Source organism: Magnolia sinica, chromosome 3 (genome assembly GCF_029962835.1).
Source record: "Magnolia sinica isolate HGM2019 chromosome 3, MsV1, whole genome shotgun sequence".
Classification (NCBI taxonomy): domain Eukaryota; kingdom Viridiplantae; phylum Streptophyta; class Magnoliopsida; order Magnoliales; family Magnoliaceae; genus Magnolia; species Magnolia sinica.
Window position 1 is genome coordinate 46,052,056 of NC_080575.1, and position 22,635 is coordinate 46,074,690.

At 38.9% G+C, this 22,635-nt stretch overlaps 1 protein-coding gene across 2 annotated transcripts in view; it reads left to right on the plus strand.

Annotated features, from left to right (window-relative positions):
* The window catches only part of LOC131239888 (serine/threonine protein phosphatase 2A 57 kDa regulatory subunit B' theta isoform-like), a 36,434-nt gene that overhangs the window by 12,163 nt on the left and 1,636 nt on the right, over nt 1–22,635 (plus strand). The window lies entirely within an intron of this gene.

The window sequence follows — 22,635 nt, forward strand, 5'->3', positions numbered from 1 at the left end:
GATGATAGCCCTGCAATCGATCTAAAAGCCTGATGAAGTCACCCACTTCCTCGTCTGAAAGATCCTTATGACATGGAGTTGACCAAATGACCAAATCATCACAGACTGAGTAATAGTGAGCTATTGTAACACTCCCATCTGGTGACAAGCGAGCCAGTCTTGGAAACTCCTCTGAAGGAGGCTTCCTCCACATCACACATCCTCCCAGAAGCGCACATGTCTTTGGTCAACAAGCAAGAAGGACACTCCTCTAAACTTCGGGATCAAAGAGACATCTGCCTTCCAAAAACTAGGGGGGTGCCATAGTGCCAAAACAAGAAGGCGTAATCTAGCTTCTCCTGATGGCTTTTTTCAGACTAAGTTCTAGAATGACTGGATCGAGAAGCGACATGAGCTATGCATGTGCCACATCATCGAATCGTACACACCACAATAGGATGATAATCCTGCAGTTGATCCAGAAGCTTGATGAAGTCATCGACTTCCTCGTCTGATAGATCCCTCAGCACGAAGGTGACTGAACTACTAAATCACCATAGATAGAGTGACAATGAGCTACTATAACGCTCCTATCCAATGACAAGCGAACCAATCTTATAAACTCCTGAATGGGCTTCCTCTGCATCACACGTCTTCCCAGAAGCCCACACATCTCTCATCACCTAGCGAGAAGGACACTCTAAACTTCAGGGGTAAAGAGACAATTAGCTTCCAAAGAACAAAAGCCCTGTAATGCGATGGCTTCTTCACTTCCTAACTCTTCTCCTGGGTGCCTTACTTAGTCATTAAAATTTGTCTCTACAATCTTCCTGCTTCTGTACCAAACCGCCATAACCTCTTACCTAATAACACTAGATTCATGGATCCCAATAACTTGATACCCGCTCCTACCATAAGCTTGTTCACCTCTTCCTACTTGAGAAGATGAAATTTCTGCTTATCTTTTGCCCCTTTCATAAAAAGTTGTCCCTTGGCTTCTCCAACATGCCTCGGATCGATTGTGAACACTTGAATAAGGACATGAAGTACTCTGGCATGTTTGAGAAGGTGGCCTTGATAGGAGTCAATCGATCACCTATAGATAGATGATGGCTTTTACACCCGTGATAGCTTCCTTTAAGCTCTTCCAACCACCTTATCCCATAAGTGCTTTGCCAACCTTCTAATGCATAGCAGGAGGCCAAGATAGGTAGAGGGAAAGGATCCTGCCTTACAATCAAACACCCCGGCCATCCTCGAAACCTCAATCTTGTCCAAGTCGATACATAATATCTCGCTTTTGTAGTTTACTTTCAGGTTTGAGACCACCTCAAAACATCAAACAAATTTCCACAAATTGTCCGCCATGACAACATCAACATCGCAGAAGAGGATGGTATGATTGGCAAACTAGAGATGAGAGATTTGATTGCCTGCTTTCGCTACCCTGAATCCGTTGATGAGGCCCACCTCTTTACCTTTGTCTAACATTTTATTGAGGGCTTCTGTAACTACTAGAAAAAGGAATGGAGATAGAGGATTGCCTGCCTCACACCCCTTGATGCTTTGAAGAAACCTTTCAGTGACCCGTTAACCCATACGGAGAAAGCGACAAAACGAACGTATTCTTGAATCCAATTCCTCTATTTCTACTTACACCCCATCCTCCCCAACAAATAATCCAGAGAGTCCCAATCAACATGGTCATATGCGTTCTCGATGTTCAGCTTGTACACCACGCCTCCTTTGCCTTATGCCTAGAGTCAATGCACTCGTGAGCGATGAGGGCACCATCTTGGATTTGTCTAACTGCCACAAAAGCTCCCTGATTCTCAGATATGATGTTGGCAAGGACTGCCCAAAATCTCATAGTGAGGATCTTGGCTAAGATCTTACAGGGACCTCCTATCAAACCTAATGGGTTTGAAGTCTTTTAAGCTAGAGTCAATGCACTCGTGAGCGATGAGGGCACCATCTTGGATTTGTCTAACTGCCACCCTGATTCTTAGATATGATGTTTGCAAGGACCGCCCAAAATCTCATAGCGAGGATCTTGGCTAAGATCTTACAGGGACCTCCTATCAAACCTAATGGGTTTGAAGTCTTTTATGCTATCTGCCCCTTCAACCTTTGGAATAACAGCTATGAATGACGCCTAACCTTGGAAGACAACCGGCTCTTTGAAAGAACTTAGTAACAAAAGCAACCACGTTGCCCTTTAGCACCCTCCAAAAAGTTTGGAAGAAGGCCATGGGACAGTCATCTGGACTTGGGGCCTTATCCCAACCTAGAGAATCCACTGCTTTCTTTAATTTCTTCCTTGGTAACCGGCTTTTCAAGAGAGTCCACAACAGACTCCAATAGCTGATTAAAGCCCATAATATCTAAACGAGACTGCTTCCGCTTCTCTCTTGTAAGCAAATTCCTATAGAACTCCATGATTGCTTCACTAACGTGGGCCTTTTCTTCTTCCATTTTGCCATCCACCACCAAGCAACTAATCATGTTGTTCCTTGCCCTTGCACTAGCAATATTGTGGAAGAATCGTGTGTTTTTTGTCCCCCTTTTTTTAGGCAGACAACACTTGAACGCTGCCTTCATTTGGTTTCCTCCTTGAGACGATTCAAGTAATCTAAAGACAACCATAAATGCATGTCTTTTTCGGTTTCTGCTGACTCACACTTCTCTTTCTTTACATCCAAGGCATGGATTTTCGAAAGCATGTTATCAATCTCAACCTCCCGAGCCCCAAATACCTCCTTCTTCCATATTTTCAGCTTTTCTTTCACAATTTTAGTTTTTGATGCAGTCGGAACCCGGTGAAGCCTTTGACCTTGAATGATTCCCACCAATCTTTTAAGTTATTTAAAAAGTACAAAATTACTTATAAAAATCACGATTCATGTTTTAGAATTTACATGTGTGGTTTAAAGAATCTAGAGCATATATATAATATATCATAACCTGGACAATCAACGGACAATGCAAGCTTCTTTTAACTATTTCTCTTTCTAATGTCAATGAACGATGGCACTCCCCTTTAAGTTAGAGCATATATAATATATGTCATGAATGCCCAGGTTGATAGAGAATCTGTCTGGATGAGCTCGACTTAAAGCCTTCATAAATATGTCCGCCACTTGATCTTGGGATTTGACAAATGGCATGCACATTTCCTTGTTAAAAACTTTCTCCCTAATGGAGAGACGATTGACTTCATTGTGCTTGGTTCTTTGGTGATAGACTGGTTTGTTGGCAATATAAGATGTTGCTTGATTATCACAGTACAATCTCATAGGAGCATCCATACATGAACCCGAGCTTGAAAATTAATGTCTTTAGCGAAATAAATTCGCATGTTGCATGGGTCCATAGCCCTATACTCTGCTTTTAAGCTGGACTGAGCGACAATATTTTGCTTCTTGCTTTTCCATGCCTTCTACAAATGTACAACAACTTGTGGTCGACCACCTCTTAGAAAGAGAGCCAATCCAGTTTGCATCATATAACTCTTCTACTCTAAAATGTCTATTTCACTTGAAGAGAATTCCATGGCTAGGTGCTCCCTTCTAATATTTAAGTATGTGAAGCACGTCCTCCGCATGAGACATACGAGGAGCCTGCATAAACCGACTAACTACATTGATTGTATAAGTGATGTCTGGTCGTGTAACCATTGAATAAATCGATTTGCCAACTAGCTGGCTTTATCTCCTTAGATCATCAAATAGTTCCCCTTCATTTATACACAACTTTGAATTAGTATCCATGGGAATTTCAACTGGCCTACCCCCCTATAGATAGAGGTGGGCATTCCTGACCCGATCCGGCGGATCCGACCCGATTAGAGCTGTTCCGAACAGAACCGATGGCCCAGATCGGGCCTGATCGAGTCTGGAAATCCAGATCCAGTCGTTCTTCGGGTCGGGTCCGGATAGAGGTCTATCCGGACAGTTCCAGACCGAAAAGCCGATCTGATTGGAACCGAACCGATCAGACCCGACCCAACCCGACCCGAGCGGACGTGTATTATCACATTCGGTAAGAGAGAGAGAGAGAGAGAGAGAGCTTTCATTTTCACGAGAGACGAAGCCTTCGTGAAAGAGAGACGGAACTCTCAGAGGGAGAGAGTGCTTTCATAAGAGAGAGACATGGAACGGATTGGCTACTCCCCCTGCCACTAGCTCCGTCGCTGGTGGTGAGTGCTCTATGGGCCCCACCATGGCATATGTGTTTCATCCATTCCGTTCATCTATTTTTTAAGATCATTTTAGATCTTGATCCCAAAAATGAGATGTATATAAATCTCAAGTCGATCACACCACAGGAAAACAATAGTGATTGGATATCCATCATTAAAATCCACCTAAGGCCCACTGTACTGTTTATTTGACATCCAATTTGTTGATTAGGTCATGCAGGCCCAGATGAAGGGAATAAACAAAGATCAGCTTGATTCAAAACTTTTATGGCCCCCAAAAAGTTTTTAATGGTTGACGCTCATTGAACATTGTTTCCTTTAATGTGGTCCACTTGATATTGGGATATACCTGATTTTTAGTTTCGTATGATAAAATGATATGGACAAATAGATGGACGGAATGGATGAAACACATACATCATGGTGGGGCCCACAGAGCACCGAGTTTCTGTAGAGCTATAGGTATGTTGTAGCTGTCACGATTTCAGCGTGAAAGATGGGTATTGACTCTCCTCGAGCTCCGAGTTGTACGAACGGTTCAAAGGAGATCAACATTATATGGGCCCCACAGTGATGTATTTATTATATCTATACCGTTCATATATTTTTATAGATCATTATAGTGCATTATCCAAAAAATGAATAATATCCAGGATCATCTGGACCACACCGAAAATAGCAGCAGAGATAATGATTTTCACTGTTAAACAATTCATGCAGTCCACTTGATAGTTAGATCTTTCTTATTTTTTGTCTCAAGCCTTAAGACGAGCTTGCCAAATGAATGGACGGTTTGGATATAACACATACCCTATGATTAGACCCATAGAACTTGCTAACCTCGATACAGCAAAGTGCACCTAAGTATGCACTTTCGTGCTGTGCACGTAAGACTACGCCTCGAGCTCTGAGTTGTACGAATGGTTTAAAGGATATCAAAGTTATAAGGGCCCTACAATGATGTATTTATTATATCTACACCGTTCATATATTTTTAGAGATATTTTTAGAGCATTTGAAGAAAAAACTAATCATAGCTAAAGCTTAAATGGACCACACCGATAATAGCAGCAAGGATATCCGAACCTTGCCCGATCCGATCCGATTGGTTTTTCTGACTGAGTTGGACCCAGATCGGATTAGGCCATATACACTTCGAATCGGTTCGAGTCAGGTGGCCGGGACTTGGTCCTAGATCAGATCGAGTTCGGATCAGGCTGTTGAGATTTAGGATCGGATCGGGTTGGACCCAATTTGGTTCGACTTGGTCCGATGCCTAGCTCTACCTGTAGATTTGTCTCTTCTAATAAATCCATCACATACTTTCGTTGTGACAAGTTAATTCCCACCTTCGACCTTGTTACCTTAGTCCTAAAAGGTATCGAAGGAACTCTAAACTTTTTGTGCAAGAGTGTTGCTGCAAGAACTTTTTACTTAGAAATACCTGTACTATCACTGCTAGTAACAATGATATCATCTACATATATGACTAACACGATAGTACTTGTCTTGCAATTTCGAACAAAAATTGAATGATCTGCCTGACTTTGTTTCCTCCTAGAATGAAGCACCACCTTACTAAATTTGTCAAACTAAGCATGAGGAGATTGTTTTAATCCATAAATTGATTTCTTTAGATGACAGACTTTATCCGGCTCTCCCTGATAGGGTTGTCAATGGGCCGGCCTGGCTCAATGGGCTTTTAAGCCTGGCCCGCCTTTGATTAGGCTTGGGTTGGAATTTCTGGCCTGAGGGCTGGGTTTGGGCTAAAACTCGGATCTCGTTTTTAAATCGGGCTTGGCTTGGATTTAGTTAAAAGCTCGACAGCCTAGCCTGAGCCTGTTAACATTTTGAAAAATTCAAATGGCAAATTTTTTTCCCTCATGTTTCTCCAAATTTCCCTTCCCTCTTTTTAAAAGAAGCAAAACCTTCCCTCCCCATATCTTGAATTTCTATCCTTTTTTATGAAAGGAAAACTAAAATCCTTTTTTTTTTTTTTGTGTGTGTGTGTAAATAAAACCAATTTAAAATCTTTTTTAGGAAAGACCCTTATCTCAAATTTCTCTCCTTTTGCTGAAAGTTGGTTTGGTAGCAGGAGGGCAAGATCATCCATCATTCTAAGAACAAAGAGGTGAGTTCCATTTCTTCCTTATCTTGTCTTATGTGTTTAGAGATGATAGAGGAGTTAGTAGAGAGAGAGAGAGAGAGAGAGAGAGAGAGAGAGAGAGAGAGAGAGAGAGAGGTTCAACTTATTGTCTTCTTTGTAGGTAATGCCTTCTCTCATCACCTTTATGAGTTCAACCTTCTTATGATTTTCATGTATGGCGAGAACTCAAGAATCAGGCCTCCTATTTTGAATTTCTTCCCTTCTGAGCCCATCCAAGTAGAGCCACTTGCCAAGTTGTTATATTCAGTGGATGGAGTTAGTGCATTAGGCCTCGATCTATAAAAACCTCAATGCTACTCGTCCCTATCAGGAAAAGCTTCAATCCATTTGGGTTTTGTAGATTTTCAACTGGATCTTTTAGGTCCAATCTATGTAAGCACCTCAATCCATTAGGATTTTTTGATTTTCGGCTGGATCTTTCAGGCCCAATCTCTCTCTCTCTCTCTCTCTCTCTGTCTTTGGATTGGCCAGGCTTAGGCTGGGCCTTGTGTATGTATCCCGGGCCGAGTTATGGCTGGACTATTTTGGCCCATCATGGGCCTAGGCCGAGTTTGGACATACCTTCAAAATACGGGCCGGGCTTGGACAAAGCTTGGCCCAGGCCTAACACGGTGCGTTGACACCCCTACTCCCTGGGGAACAAAGCTGGGCGGTTGCTTCATGTACACCTCTTCAAGCAGATCCTCATGAAGAAAGGCGTTCTTCACATCAAGTTGGTATAGTGGCCAGTCTCAATTTGCAGCAATGGAGATCATCACATGTACGGAATGAAGCTTGGCCAAAGAAGAGAAGGTCTTGAAGTAGTCAACCCCTAGAATCTTAGTGTATCCTTTTGCAACCAATTGAGCCTTTAAATGATCCACCGACTCATCAGGATTGTATTTGACGGTATATGCCCATCTCCACCTAACTACATGTTTTCTTGCAAGTAGCTTAATTAAAGTCAAAGCTTGATTTTGATTAAGTGTAGCCATCTCTTCTTCCATACCGCACTTCCACCCATTATTGTTAAGAGTCTCCTAGAAAGAGTGAGGAACAGACACAAAGGACAAAGATAACGCAAATTACCAAAAAGCAAGAGATAAGCTATCAAAGGAAATAAAATTTGAGATAGGATGTTGGGTACAAGAGTGTATACCGTCACTATGAGCAATGGGCAGACCATCTTCATTAGGTATTATTGGTGACGACTCAAGAGAATGATCTTTAAATGAGGCGATGGGATTGATAGAGGACACATAGGTATGCACTTCATCACCTCTCTTGGAACATCTAGAGTAGACCCGCGGTGGTGGTGGATCTGAATGTTGCATAGGAACTCGCTCTATAGATGAGGTTGCATTTGGCCCCATAGGAAGAGTGATGGAACCTCTTGCAAGTTGCAATGATCTTCATCCCTTAGAAAAATACGGAGTACTTTCACAAGAGGTGACATCATCTGAGACATACCATCTACATGAGTGACTGGATTATAATACTTGTAATCTGTTGAGTATAAGAGTATCTTAGAAAATACACTTTACTACCTTAGGTTCAAGTTTTAAAAAAACATGGTCAAATTGATTTACAAAGAATATACACTGAAAAACTTTAGGAGGAATTGAAAATGGTTGATGTTGGGGATATATGATAGAAAAATGAGTTTTACCACCTAAGATTGATGCAGGCATTTGGTTTATAAGATAACACATAGTTAAAACTACACCACTCCAAAAACCTTTTGGAACCTTAATAGTTAACACCAATCCCTTACAAACTCAAATGACAATTTTGTGCTTTGTAACTCCACTCTGTTGTGATGTGTGTGCATATGGTGTTTGATGAAAATTATGCCATGGAATAAAAGATAGGAACAAAAATAGTTCGATGTATATTCGTTAAAATTGTCAGATATTATAATACACACTTTAGCATCAAACTGAGTTTGTATTTTCATATGGAATTCTTTAAAACATGTAAATACCTCCAAATGGTCTTTCATCAAATATAACAATGTTATTCTAGAGCAATCATCCGCAAAGATAACCAAGTATTTAAATTCAGATGAACTTGAAACATGAACTGAACCCCAAACATGTAAATGTATCTAGTAAAAGGGTTTGTCACTTATCCTCACGTGAAAGAAAAGACAATCTATGATGCTTGCTTAACTTGCAAGCTTTACACTCTAGCTTAGGCACATATGACAAAGATGGGACAAGATTCTTCAAACCATTTCAAGATGGGTCGCCAAGCTTGGAATGCCACTAACGAGGAGAGACTTTGGTCTGCAATGCAGCTCCAGTTCCTGTCATTCCATGATTGAGGTAATAGAGGCCATTTAATTCTTGTCCTCCACAATCCTCCTCTCTGTCTTTAGATTCTGAAACTAACAATAGGAAGGATAGAATTTGGTGGAACAATTTAGGGCTTTGATTATTTTGCTAACAGATAATGAGCTTAAAGGAAAATTATGAATGTATAAAACTGAAGATAATGAGAGATCTAAAGTAGGATAGACAGTGCCCAATCCAGATACACAAGTTGATGCACTATTAGCTTGTGTCACAGAAGAGATGGATGAGGACTAAACTAGCTGAGACAACATACTACGCTTATCGATCATGTGATCGGAAGCGCTAGAATCAATAATCCAAGTGACGCTTTCGGAAAAAGTAAAAAAAAGTTGTACCTAACTCGGCAAAAGTAGCTGTAGATGAAGAGGCATGGGTGGAGTGATCTCTCAAAAGCTTGGTATATTCTTCCTTGGACATAGTAAATGTGTCACTTAAATACTTGGCTTAGTCAGAATGACAATCTTGGCCATATACCCTTCAGAACCATCATCCAATAAGCAGACTTTATTAACCCAAGCTGGATTTCCCACCAGGCCCCAAGATGTATCAGTTGTGTGATTGTTGAGGCCACAGTGTGTGTAATGATGATTGCCACGACCACGACCAAAATTTGTGCCATGACCACACCAAATATTCTTGCTGCCAACACGACCTCTACCAGAGTCTCTACTGATATTTCTACAGAAATCTGAATTTGGACACGAGGAACTGATGGTGTGGTCGAGGCAGTCCTTTCATGAAGATATTAGCAATTTAAAGGTTGGTGGAGACATGAGGGAGGCTGATGACCTGACGCTCATTTCATCACTAATGAAGTGACAATCAACTTCGATGTGTTTTGTATGCTCATGAAACACTGGATTCTCTGTAATTTTAATGGCATTGGTATTATCAACATGTAAAGGCGTAGGGTGAGGTTGAACAAAGCCTATATTAGCCAGAAGTCCACAGAGCCAAAGGATTTCAGAACAAGCAGAGGACATAGTTCAATACTCTGCTTTTGTAGAAGATTTTGATACCCGATTCTGCTTCTTACGTTTTCAAGAGATTAATGTGTTGCCAAGGTACATTCACCAGCTAGCGGTTGATTGGCACGTGTCGGGGCAACCAGTTCAATCAACATCAGAGTATGCATGTAGGGTAAGATCATTAGCTGTGGGAAAATATAAACCCTGTTGGGTTGTGCCAAGAAGGCATTGAATGAGGCGTTTGATCGCTGCTAAGATGCCGATGAGCACTCATAAATTGACTTGACAAGTTGACAACATAAGATATATCGAGTCTTGTGATAGTTAAATAAATGAAATTTGCTCAACTTGACATTTAATTCAAGAGTTGTGTCAATTGGAGTAGAATGCTGAAGATTGGCAAGTTCAAGGAGATCCTCAGTATACTTGTGTTGATTGTGAAACAATCCTCTAGAAGATTGATAAACCTCCAGTCCAAGGAAGTAAGTGAGCGGACCCAGATTCTTCATATGAAGTGATGCATGGAGGGAAGCTTGAAGACACTTTATCATGTTGGAATTGGTACCAGTGATGAGAATATCATCAATGTAGACAAGGAGAGTAGTAAGGCCAGTAGAAATTTGATGAAGGAACAGAGATACATCATAAGTACTTTGAATAAAACCAATGTCACGAAAAGAGCTTCTGGATTTTTCAAACCAATTATGTGCAATCGACACACATTATAGCGAGAAGTAGAGTGTACTCCTTGGGGTAAGTGCATAGACCTCCTCCTTAAGGTCACCATGAAGAAAAGCATTTTTGACATCCATCTGGTATAACGACCAAGATTGTGATGCGACAATGGTGAGGATAATACGAACAATATTCATTTTTGCCACTGGTGCAAAGGTTTTTTCATAGTCAATCTCGTATTCCTGTTGATTTCCTAAAGCCACAAGATGAGCTTTATAGTGGTCCAAAGATTCATCAGGTTTGGGTTTAATAGAATAAACCCACTTGCATCCAATCGGTTTGATACCATGCCAAACAACTACTTGCTCTAAAAGCTCGAGCCGTTAGAGGATGGTGTATCAATCTATTGAATACTTGACCTTCCGCTCTGATACCATGATATTTCTACAGAAATCTGAATTTCTGGGATATTGAAATGAAGTTTTGATTCAATTCGGGTGGTCCTCGTTGTGAGATTCCATCCTCTTAATAGATTACAGAATGCTATACACGGTATATGTTGACTCATAATTTTGGGTGATTACAATCCCTGATTTAAGGGATAATGAAGGAGACTAATTCTATTCCTAAAATAGACAACCTAAGTATAAGTACATGATTGAATGGGATCCACGTTTTGAGGGTGTGGTCCCTCGATTGACATCTACTTCCAAACCGACCATCAGGGTGTGCCGAATCGGTTACGTATCGGCCGTATCGGCCTATACGTAACGGTAACGGTGCGAACCGTTACCCGTTTCGGGGCCATATCGGCCGATACGATTTTTTATACCCATATCGGCCGATACGGGCCCGTTACGGGGTGTAACGGCTGTAACGGTAACTTTTTTTTTTTTTTTTCATTTTTAGCTCATTTTTTGCTGTTTTTTTGAAACCTTTTGCTTCCAAACTGTTTTTCACTCCTTCTACTACTAATTTCGACCAACCTTAGCTAGGTATTTGAGATAAAAACACATTATATCACAGATTTTTTTGAATCAAAGCTCGGTGGGCCATTTTTCAGAAATTCGTCAAAAATAGGTATTTATACTTTTTTTAATATGTTTTGCTGTTTTAATCATGTCATATGATGTGTTAATCATAGTAGAACATGTTAATGTACATTTTACAGATTTGGGGTGCCATTTAATAATTTTTTAATATTTTTTTCTATTTACGCATGAATTTTGGCCCCTTTTTTTAAAATTCGAAAAATCAAATTTTAATGGTTGTTTTGATGTTTTAATCATGCCATTTGATGTGTTAATCATAGTAGAACATGTTAATGTGCATTTTACAGATTTGGGGTGCCATTTTATATTTTTTTAATATTTTTTTCTATTTACGCATTTATTTTGGCCCTTTTTTTGAAAATTCGAAAAATCATTTTTCAATGATTCTTTTGCTGTTTTAATGGCATCATATGATGTGTTAATCATAGTAGAACATGTTAATGTGCATTTTACAGATTTGGGGTGCCATTTTATATTTTTTAATATTTTTTTCTATTTACGCATTTATTTTGGCCCTTTTTTGAAAATTCGAAAAATCATTTTTAATGATTCTTTTGCTGTTTTAATGACATCATATGATGTGTTAATCATAGTAGAACATGTTAATGTGCATTTTACATATTTGGGGTGCCATTTTATATATTTTTATATTTTTTTCTATTTACGCATTTATTTTGGCCCTTTTTTGAAAATTCGAAAAATCATTTTTAATGATTCTTTTGCTGTTTTAATGACATCATATGATGTGTTAATCATAGTAGAACATTTTAATGTGTATTTTACAGATTTGGGGTGCCATTTTATATTTTTTATATTTTTTTCTATTTACGCATTTATTTCGGCCCTTTTTTTGAAAATTCGAAAAATCATTTTTTAATGATTCTTTTGCTGTTTTAATGATGTCATATGATGTGTTAATCATAGTAGAACATGTTAATGTGCAATTTACATATTTGGGGTGCCATTTTATATTTTTTTAATATTTTTTTCTATTTACGCATTTATTTCGGCCCTTTTTTTGAAAATTCGAAAAATCATTTTTTAATGATTCTTTTGCTGTTTTAATGATGTCATATGATGTGTTAATCATAGTAGAACATGTTAATGTGCATTTTACATATTTGGGGTGCCATTTTATATTTTTTTTATATATTTTTTTCTATTTACGCATGAATTTTGGCCCTCAAAAATAATTGCAAACACCTAAATGTAAGATATTTTCATATTACATTCATTCTAATATATCTATCATTGATAGTAGATAGTTAGAAAATTAAATATATGAATTTTGTAGTCAAATTCAGGTTATCTGGTTCATAAATTCATCAGATAGTCCGATACAACTTCTCACCAAAGAGTGGACCGTTACACCACCATAAACATGTTCCAATTTATAAATGAATGCATATTTGGAATGCTTAGAATATTCCGGATTTAATCCATATTTTTTCATATTTTTTTGACAAAAAAAAAAATTTGCACCGTTACGGGCCGTTACGCCCCCGTATCCGTATCGGTTTTGGAGGTCACCGTTACACCAACCGATACCGATACGGGACACCTTGCCGACCATTGCGACCATGACCGCATCAACTCCTCTTATCACTTCTGCTAGATGTAGAGATAAATTCATACCTATCAGATGATGAGGAATCCTTCGTGGTTATACTAGGTTTTTTTTTTTTTTGAAACGATTTGCGGTTATACTAGTATGTTGAACTTTGGAGAATGTCTCTGTGACTGATGGGATCTCACTTCCTTCAAGAATATGAGCTCTCATGGGTTTGAACTTAGGTTGGAGGCCAAAGACGAATTTGGCAATATGAATTTTCTCCCTCTGCCTTCGTATAATCTCAATGTCTGTTAATATTGGCTGATACACATTCAATTCTTCCCACATACCCTGTAAGGTAGAATATTACTCTCCCACACTCTCGTCTCCCTACTGGAATGAAAATATATTCCATAGAAGCTCATAGATATGAGCTAGATTTTTCTCACCTGAATACATCTCCTTCAAGTTATTCTAGACATTTTTGGTATTCTTGAAGAAGATGACATTTGCACCTCCATACTGTTCCACAACAATGCCCTAATCTGGACATCTTTTGCTACCCAATCATCATAGTCCGTTGCGGTCTTATCAGGTTTGGACGAAGTCAAATATTTCACCTTTCATTTTCTCGTCATAAAAAACCTCCACAGACAGCCCACTGTAGGTAGTTTGTTCCATTCAGTATAGTCGATGTGATTTGGAGAGACATCAACTCAGATGGAGACATACTATTATTCTTTGATACATTCTTGGTATCCATCTTGTCAAAGGGAAGAACTTTGAATACACAATAGAGAAAACTTTTAACTGAATTGGACGTTACACAAGTAGAAGGATGTATATATCCATGAACATAATCAACTAGATCATTACGGGCCTTTATTGTTCCTTGAATTTTATTTTATTTTATTTTTACCGTTACAAGGTTATAACGGCCATTATGGGCATAACAGCCATAAGTCTGGCCATTACGACCATGGTTACTTTTATTGAACACCTTGATAAGACTGGCCATGCTTTATGGAACAGAATGTTGGGCAGTTAAGGTACGTTTTCATAGGATGATTGTAGCTGAAATGAGTATGTTGAGATGGATGAGAAGATGAGGAAGGATACAATTAGAGGTGAACGAATTCCATTGCACTTTAGGTGTAGCACCAATAGGTAAATAAGATGAGGGAATGTAGACTTAGATGATTTGGTCATGTGCAATGGAGACCAAAAACTATGCTGCTTAGAAGAAGTGAGTTGGTACAATTTGAAGGCTTTAAAAGAGCAAGGGGAACGCCCAAAAGGATGTGAGTGGAGGTAGTAAGTAAAGACTTGATAGTCAATCGTCTGATTAAAGTGATGGCTCTTGATGGTGGTATGGTGGAATAGGATTCGTGCAGCTGATGCCAATTAATTGGGATAAGGCGTAGATGATGATGATCATCTCTGCTTACTCCTTTATCATTGTTTTCCCAAAATCAGGATATTTGGATCCTTGGAATCCAAGGGAAAAGAGATTCCAATTTTAGAGTTCTTGTTGGATAGCAAGTGGAAGTCTCATATTCCTCTTACAAAAGTTCCCTAGTTTTTCATGCCAAGAATCCAAATATGGAAAAGTGTAATGATTGCTTGCTGGAATCCACCCTTTTCTTTGCTATCTGAACAATACGAATTTCACATCAAACATGGCCTAAGTGAAAGCCAGCCTTGTTTTTGGTCCAGCCGTTAAACTTGGTGAGCGGACATATATGGTGCACTGGTAATAGTTCACTGCTATAGGTCAGCTAAACCATGAAGTTTCCTCAAGTTTTCTTAACCTATTTGTTCAGCCGCTGGGGTTGCACTTCCGTGATATTCTGTTTACACACTTTTCCTTGCGATGGTTTCCTACTTAGTGTACCATGATATTGACTTATCTCCCAAGTACCTGGAGCCCGGATGTTGATCTTCTGTCCTTTAAATATCCAACCCAATTTTTATTGATGTATCAATATGGGCTATTAAAGGCCACCTTGTAGACAAGTCCATTAGTAACAGTTCCTTTCAAGTTTCTAAGGATCCTCTTGCTTGACATCTTCCAAGAAAGATATTCTGGGCCAAACTTGAACTAACTAATTTGATTTACAAGTAGTTTATTGTATGATCGTAAAAAGGCGAGAAATAGAGAACTTGCAGTCCTCCAACAGTGCTCCTGTGTTTGGTTTAATGTTCGAGAAATCACATCATCAACTCTTAGTCGTTTTTTGACTTCAACTGGTGTGAGCATGTGTTTACATGTCTTCATTCTAAAGCTTTTTATTGAGTGTCATGAATTTGTGCTGAGTTAATCTGAATTTTGTTTTACTTTGGTCCAGTTCAATGCCTTAGGATATGGTAATCCCACTTTTGGCAGCAAAGGTAATGCACTCCACACAAATATCAATCGATATAAGAACAGTTTTCGAGTACATTATGCCAAATCTAGATCGAGATTAGTACTGATTCCATGTGTTCTTATCTTGATTCAGAAAGTTTGGGTAAAAAAACCTGGCTTAATTTGGTTACTGTTTTGTCATTCACTTAGATGAGTGGTTTCTTCAGTGTAACCATTCTGTTCCCAATTTGGAGTACATCAAAATGGGCCCTTAGAAAATTGTGAGCACTCCAAAGATATTTCATATTAAACCATTGTTGTAAAAGTATCTTTTATGTATTTGATCTCCTCTTATGGGTAGGGAGGGAGGTGGATGTTTGTTGCCTGGGCATGAGTATGAATCTCAGGTCTAAGCGTGGGACTCGCTTCACCTAACCCTCCAACTTCATGACTCCATGGTATCAGTCACGACCATCTATTCGATAGTTTGATATCTAGCATTTATCCCATACACATACCGCATCATGTCCAACATGGATTTGAAAATATTGGGCATTATAGGGCTGGACTATAAGCAGCACATAATCAAGTGGATCGAGGTAAAAGACTGGGAGCGTGGGGATTTGCAAAGTAGAGAGAAATCATCTTCTAGGGGAGTTGCTATGGATGTTTAGAATGATGGGTGGAAGTTTGCAGAAAGCTGATAGTAGAAAATTGCAGGAGAGAGAAAGGGTGTGATTAGAATGACCTGATTTTCAATGGAAGGTTCAAATATTTCACATGGTCAGACTGCCTTTTAAGAAACAAGAGTGGGCGACAGTCTCGATTTTTATGACAAAGACTAAACTTTCTCTATGGTTAAAATTATTGCCTACAAATTCTTTAATACTCTTAGACATGAAGCCCAACTGAGAGCCTGAGATGGTTTGGCCGAGGTTCATCTAGGCAAGAGTTAATGCGGTCCATATTTTGGTGGTGAAAGATAAAGGGCCATGCAACTCCATTCTGATTCCCATCAGTGACCACAAGCCATGGCAATGTTAAAAAGAATAGTTGATTGGCTCTGCTAGAGTAGGAAAAGGGGAGAGGGGTTCCCCGTCAAAGGCCACGAGAGAGATCAAGAAGTCTAACCTGGCCTCGCTTTGCTAGAATCAAGTTGACTGAGGAGATCTTAGTTGCACGAACCTTCCACCCAGTTGCCTCTCTTGCTTCGAATTATATCTCATGCTCCCACGCTCACTTCCACTTTCTAGCTATTTGTACGTGCTATGAAGCCATTGTCTTAAATATTGGTATTGGCCCACTCCCCACTGCAATAGGTACAACACAAGTGCATGAGTAAAGGTTCTATTCATGCATGAGGCACACACTGACTTCATTTACATGGTAGTACCATCAAATTTGAGAAGTCATTCTAAGTACAACATAAGCATCGACCAACCTTTGTCAGCTTCTCTATGTAGTGTATAGTTTACGCTACATGACATAGCTTAGCCTTGATGCCACGTAGCTCACGAAAATAGCTCAAGTCATGTGTAGCCTAAGGTACATGCTAATTTTGCATACGGTATACGCTACATAGTTTATAGAAGTTATTTTTCACTAAAACGTTAAAATAAATTAATGTTTTCACTGATTTGTTACATTTTCATTATTTAATAAAAGTTAGTTAATTTTTTCAATGATTTTATTAAAATAATATAAGTAATAGTATTAAATCAGTTAGGGTGCTCTTTCTTTATGTTTATATGCAAAACTTTGCCTATTTTTTCTATTATTTTAGGCTGTTTAGTTGCACCAAATGCCATTCAATTTCATTATTAATCAGACTAATTAGGTGAAAAATATCATAACATTTCATGATATTTGGCGCAACCATGCACATCCTTAATTGCTTTTGCACCATAATGCTTTGGTGGGAAATCCTCATCCGACGCATCCTCTATTTTGCATTTGTGGATTGATAACACAAACATGATTTATATAGTTACTCATGCTTTTCCCATGAATTCTTTTACAAGGGACCACTTACATACACTTTCATATTGGACAAAGGACACCATCCCTTACCCATTCCATCATCTCTCTCTCTCTCTCTCTCTCTCTCTCTCTCTCTCTCTCTCTCTTTGGGAACTTCTCATAATCTATTGAAAGATTAACAAGCTCCCAGGAATAGTTAACTTTTTTAGATTTTAATTATTTTTTTTTTTTAAAACTCGCATCGGGTTTTATAGCTGAAAGGAGATTTTGAGGATGAACAAGCCAGAAATTGTTGTTATTATAGGTGATATCCTAATCACATGCTTCCTCTAGATGATGGGATATGAGAGATCAGAATCTGATGGGTGCTCTGGAAAAGCCAGTACCCACCCTCAATATTTGAAGAGTAAACAGATTTTTGAGTGTGATCTATTGGAGGAATTGGGACATGGATGTGAATGGTGAAAGCGTACCAACTGAGATCACTTCGAACTCAAGAACATGTTTCAAGATTCACATATCCATTAAGCTTTTGTTTAGAAGTTTGGATTGACTAAAAATTGTTGGAGATTAGAATATTGAATCTATTGATATTGATTGATGACATTTTCACGACAGATTTGCTGATATGTTAAGGAATGTGAATTTGTTTAGGTAAAGTGTTGTTGGACAAACTCTTGCTGCTAGGATCAGAAGCATGAGAGAAACCTTGGTAGAAGAATCTATCTGGTAAGATCCCTGGTTTTGGTTCACGAAACAACTATAGTAGCTCTAAAAGGTTTAGGTCAATAGATGTGTTAGAACTTTAGTCGGAACACGCTTGTTCCAGAAATAGGAAAATCTATTGTGAAATGTGAAAGTAGTACTTAAATACAATTGAATTAGTTGTTTTGGTGTGAACTGTCACCCTCAGGCTTAGGAGGGGGAAAGCTCCGCCACCTCAATATTTTAAGATCTCTGTGGCTGTGGTTTTAAATTGGCCACACGTCTTAGGAGAGGCAAGTGCTATCAAATCTTATTCTGGATTACAAAAATAAGTTGAAAGAAGAGGAAATTAAATGGATACAATATTCAAGGCCAGTTTAGCTCAAAGAGGGGGACAAAAGTACAAAGGTTTTCCATGGGATCGCTAGTGCAAGACATAGGAATTGTTGCATCTATAGTCTCATAGTAAATGGGAAAAGAAATGAGAAAAAGGTGTTATGTGATGCCATTGTTAACTTCTATTCAGAACAACTTGCAAAGAAGTGTGGGACTGTCCAAGCTAGATAATATATCAGTTTGATTAATTGTCTAGTGAAGAAGCTGTCTGGGAAGGAAATCAAAGAGGCTGTGGGGTCCTTGGGGAGGGAGAAGGCTCCTGGGACAAATGGATTCCCATCACCTTCTTTCAAGTGTTTTGGGTGGATGTTAATGTGGATTTGAGTAGCATTCATCTTAAGAGTCCTATTACAGAGCTCATTTCTCGACAGAATTGGGTTCTTTCATAACACTACTACTGAAAAAGGAGGGAGCAGGTTGTGTGAAGGATTTTGGACCTACTAGTTTAAGTGGGGGTCCTTACAAAATCCTTGACAAGATTCTTGTATCTAGATTTTGGATTATCTTGGGATCAATTATCTTAGAGGCAACATGCTTTCATTCATGGCAGGTAGATATTGGATGAGGCATTGATTGCCTTTGAACGAATCAATTCAAGGTATAAAGAAATTAAAAAAAACGGTGTAATTTGGAAACCGATTTGACAAAAGCTTTTAATAATGTTGATTGGAACTTTTTAGATTATGTGCTTGCAAGGTTGGGTTGCAACTCGAGGGGGAGAAGATGGATCCAGAAGTGCATCAGATCAGGCAGTTTTTCAATGTTAGTTAATGGATCTCTTGAATGTTTCTTCAAAGGTTCGTGGGGCCTTCGTCAAGGATATCTGCTATCACCATTTTGTGGTGGTGGTGGAGGTGCTTAGTTGAATGCTAGAAAAGAGATCTTCAGTGGGATTAGTGACGCAGGGACATGTGATTACCTAATCCTAGATGCGTGTATAATCAAGTTAAAAAATGTTCAAGTAAATACATGAATCAACTAACCACTTCCAATCAAAGGGATTAGGTAAATTTCAACACAAAGATGCGGTCATTGTCAGGATCATACCCCTTAGCATAAAATCGCGTAAACAGTAAAACTGGAGGACGTAGGGATATAAGGATATCCCAGATCTAGCATAAGTCAGTCTACGATCAAGTTTAGATCTGATTCTACTGACTAACCATTCCTCTTTTCCGTTCAAACTAGAAAGGGGGTATCCAGAGAGGAACGAAAGGGGTGAAAAATGAAGGGTTCGAGATGAAGAAAGTACGGGTCCTTTTGTTGTCAAAAGAAAAGGATGATGATTCTTACCTTTTCCTACACATCGAAGATCTAGAAAGAAGGAAATCTGAAATCTGGGTGGAATCCTCAACACCCAAGGGCCAATCCTGAAACCCTAATCTCTTGAATAAAGAGGAAGAAAAATATAAATTTCTATTCATTCAATAATAATGAAAATCGGGTTCTCACAACGTATATATAAGCTATGGAAAAAGTAAAAGTGCATTAAAGCCCCTGAAAACAAGAAAAATAATAAAAAGACGAAAAATTAAAGAAAGTGCAATAAAGCCCCTGAAACAAGAAAAAAGAACAAAAACGCCTAAAACTAAAACACCCGTGTGGTAGGATATGAAATCCGACCCATGGATCTATGGTCAGGGTGCGGTCATGCCGCTCCTGCACTCGTAGCGCGTCAGAAAATGGGTCCGATGGACCCAACGTCCATCTACATCAACTCCTCTACTCCGGTATTCTTTCGGCGACGCCGCCTCTTCTGGTACACTGTAAAGGGTGCACCATTGATGTCCGCATCAATTAGTGAATGACACATTAGAGCGGAGAACACAAAATTTCATGTCTCCCATATTCATAGTGTTTTGAATGTCGGTATTATATCGATCGATGCAGCTGTATCATATTCGTATCGACTTAATATGAAATGCGATACGGAGTTGAAATGGCCCATCTTAGAAAAATGGGCCATATTGGCCTGTATCAATCCATATTGGCCAATACATCGATATAGGGCCAATACAACCAATACAGGTCAATACACCCATAAAAGCCCAAATTTGATTTTTATTTTTTCAAAATTTCTGTCCTTTCATTTTTTTTTTTTTTTTCATGTCAGCCATGGAGGAAGCTTAAAAAGTCATTTTAGACTAGATCTAAGCTTATTGTGGCGACCTAAACAGAAGGTTTGAGTGAGATTCAACAAATCAAAGCGGAATGGACACTTGTGAAAATAATCAGAAAGAAGGATGACCATTTTTTTAGGTTTTCATCTATTTCATTGTAATGGGCTCGAATTTACCAAATCCTACTTGATTCGTGTTTAATTAGGGTCTTTTTGGTGATTTTCAGCAAGTCAAGCTGACATATAGTAGAGAGGAAGAAGATGGAAGAAATGGAAGAGAGAGAGAGAGAGAGAGAGAGAGAGAGAGAGAGAGAGAGAGAGGTTTGGAGAAAACGTGTGTTAGGGCTCCTAACCCACACCTTATTATTATAATACTTGAGTTACAATAAAGTGCTCCACAGGAGCACCAAACACTTTGTGAACATGCACACACAAAAGGACATAAAAAACATATAAACGTACATCTATAACTCTTTGTACTCCCCCTCGAGTTGGAGCATAGATATTTATCATACCCAACTTGTTAGAAAGACGAAGAAGCGCATCCCTACTCAGAGATTTGGTAAGAACATTGCCCAATTGGTCCTCAGAGCGAACGAAAGGAGTAGAAATTTCCTTTGTAGCAACTTTTTCCCTAATGAAATGACAGTCATCCTCAACTGGATTGCTAGCAATGTGAATGGCAGCCTCGTTGTCGCAATACAAGGGAATGTGATTTGAAGGAGGATAACTGAGTTCTTATAAGAGGGTTCAAAGCCAAATAAGTTCACATGTTGCATGAGCCATGGCCCGATACTCAACCTCGACAGAAGATTGTGCGACGACAGATTGTTTCTTGCTCTTCCAAGTTACAAGGTTGCCACCTATGAACGTACAGTACCCGTACGTAGAACGTTGATTATGTCTACTTCCAGCACAGTCGGCATGAGAATAAATAGACAAATGAAGATGACTATGTAGTTGAAAAAGTAAACCTTTGCCCGGAGAGGACTTGAGATACCTGGGGATACGATATACTGTGGTCAGATGGGTGATCCGAGGAGACTGCATGAACTGACTTACAACTCCCACAATATATAAGATATCTAGCCGAGTAATAGTGAGTAGATGAGTCTGTGAACCAACCGTCTATACATCCTAGGACCAGATCCAAACCCTACTAGAGCTGAATTTTAGGCAGGTCTAGAATGGCATTACTTGAGCTCAACCTTATCCCTAGAAATTTGGACATGGACCTGTTAAAATTTGGTTAGGTCCATCCAGTGTTGGAAGTATTGGTATCGCTATAAGTTTCGTTGACTAGGGATACGAAAACAATATCGATATCGTTGATAACCAGAAGTGTGGGGAAACATTGGGAAAACGGTGGAATTTTTAGTGGAACTTCAAGAGATGCTAAAAATACACATATTTGCATATTTATGAATTAAAAAATTACAAAAAGAATGCATACATAATAAGTTTCCATTTCATGGTGGCCTAAAAGCATGTGCCTTTGTAAGAAATCAATCTAACCATCCCATCCATCCCATTTAGCCATCCAACTTTCCATCTAAACTTCCATTGATATTGTAGAATATCGACAACACATGAGGTTTTGCCAATAAATCATCAACAACTTGAAAGGAAACGAAAGATTTTGGTCTCCATATCGCACATGTTGTGATAACACTAATATTATGAATATTATCAATGACGAATTGAACACTGCATATAACCATGTGCCCATAAAAAAAATTGAAATGGATTTTTTTTAATAAACAATTTTTAGTGATATTAATACGTTGGTGATATTATTAAAATATCGCTGATAGACTTGTGATACAAGCATCACCTAAAATTTACACAGTCAAAAATATTGACGATATCGATACATTGGCAATACAAGTGACACTTGGAATTTACACAGTTGAAAATATTGGTGATTAGATTGGCTATATCAATACGTTGGCAATACCTAGCGATGCATTGTTGATACCCTGAGTTTTTTTATACTACCAGTGTTATTGGTATCGCTACCAGTATTATCGGTATCACCGAGCTGGAGATAAAGATAATCTTGGAGATATTTCGATAATAGCAGGGATAATTCAAACAATGGGACCATCTAGTGCCCTGGTCTAGGTACCCATTGACAGCTCTAATGCCACTTGACCTA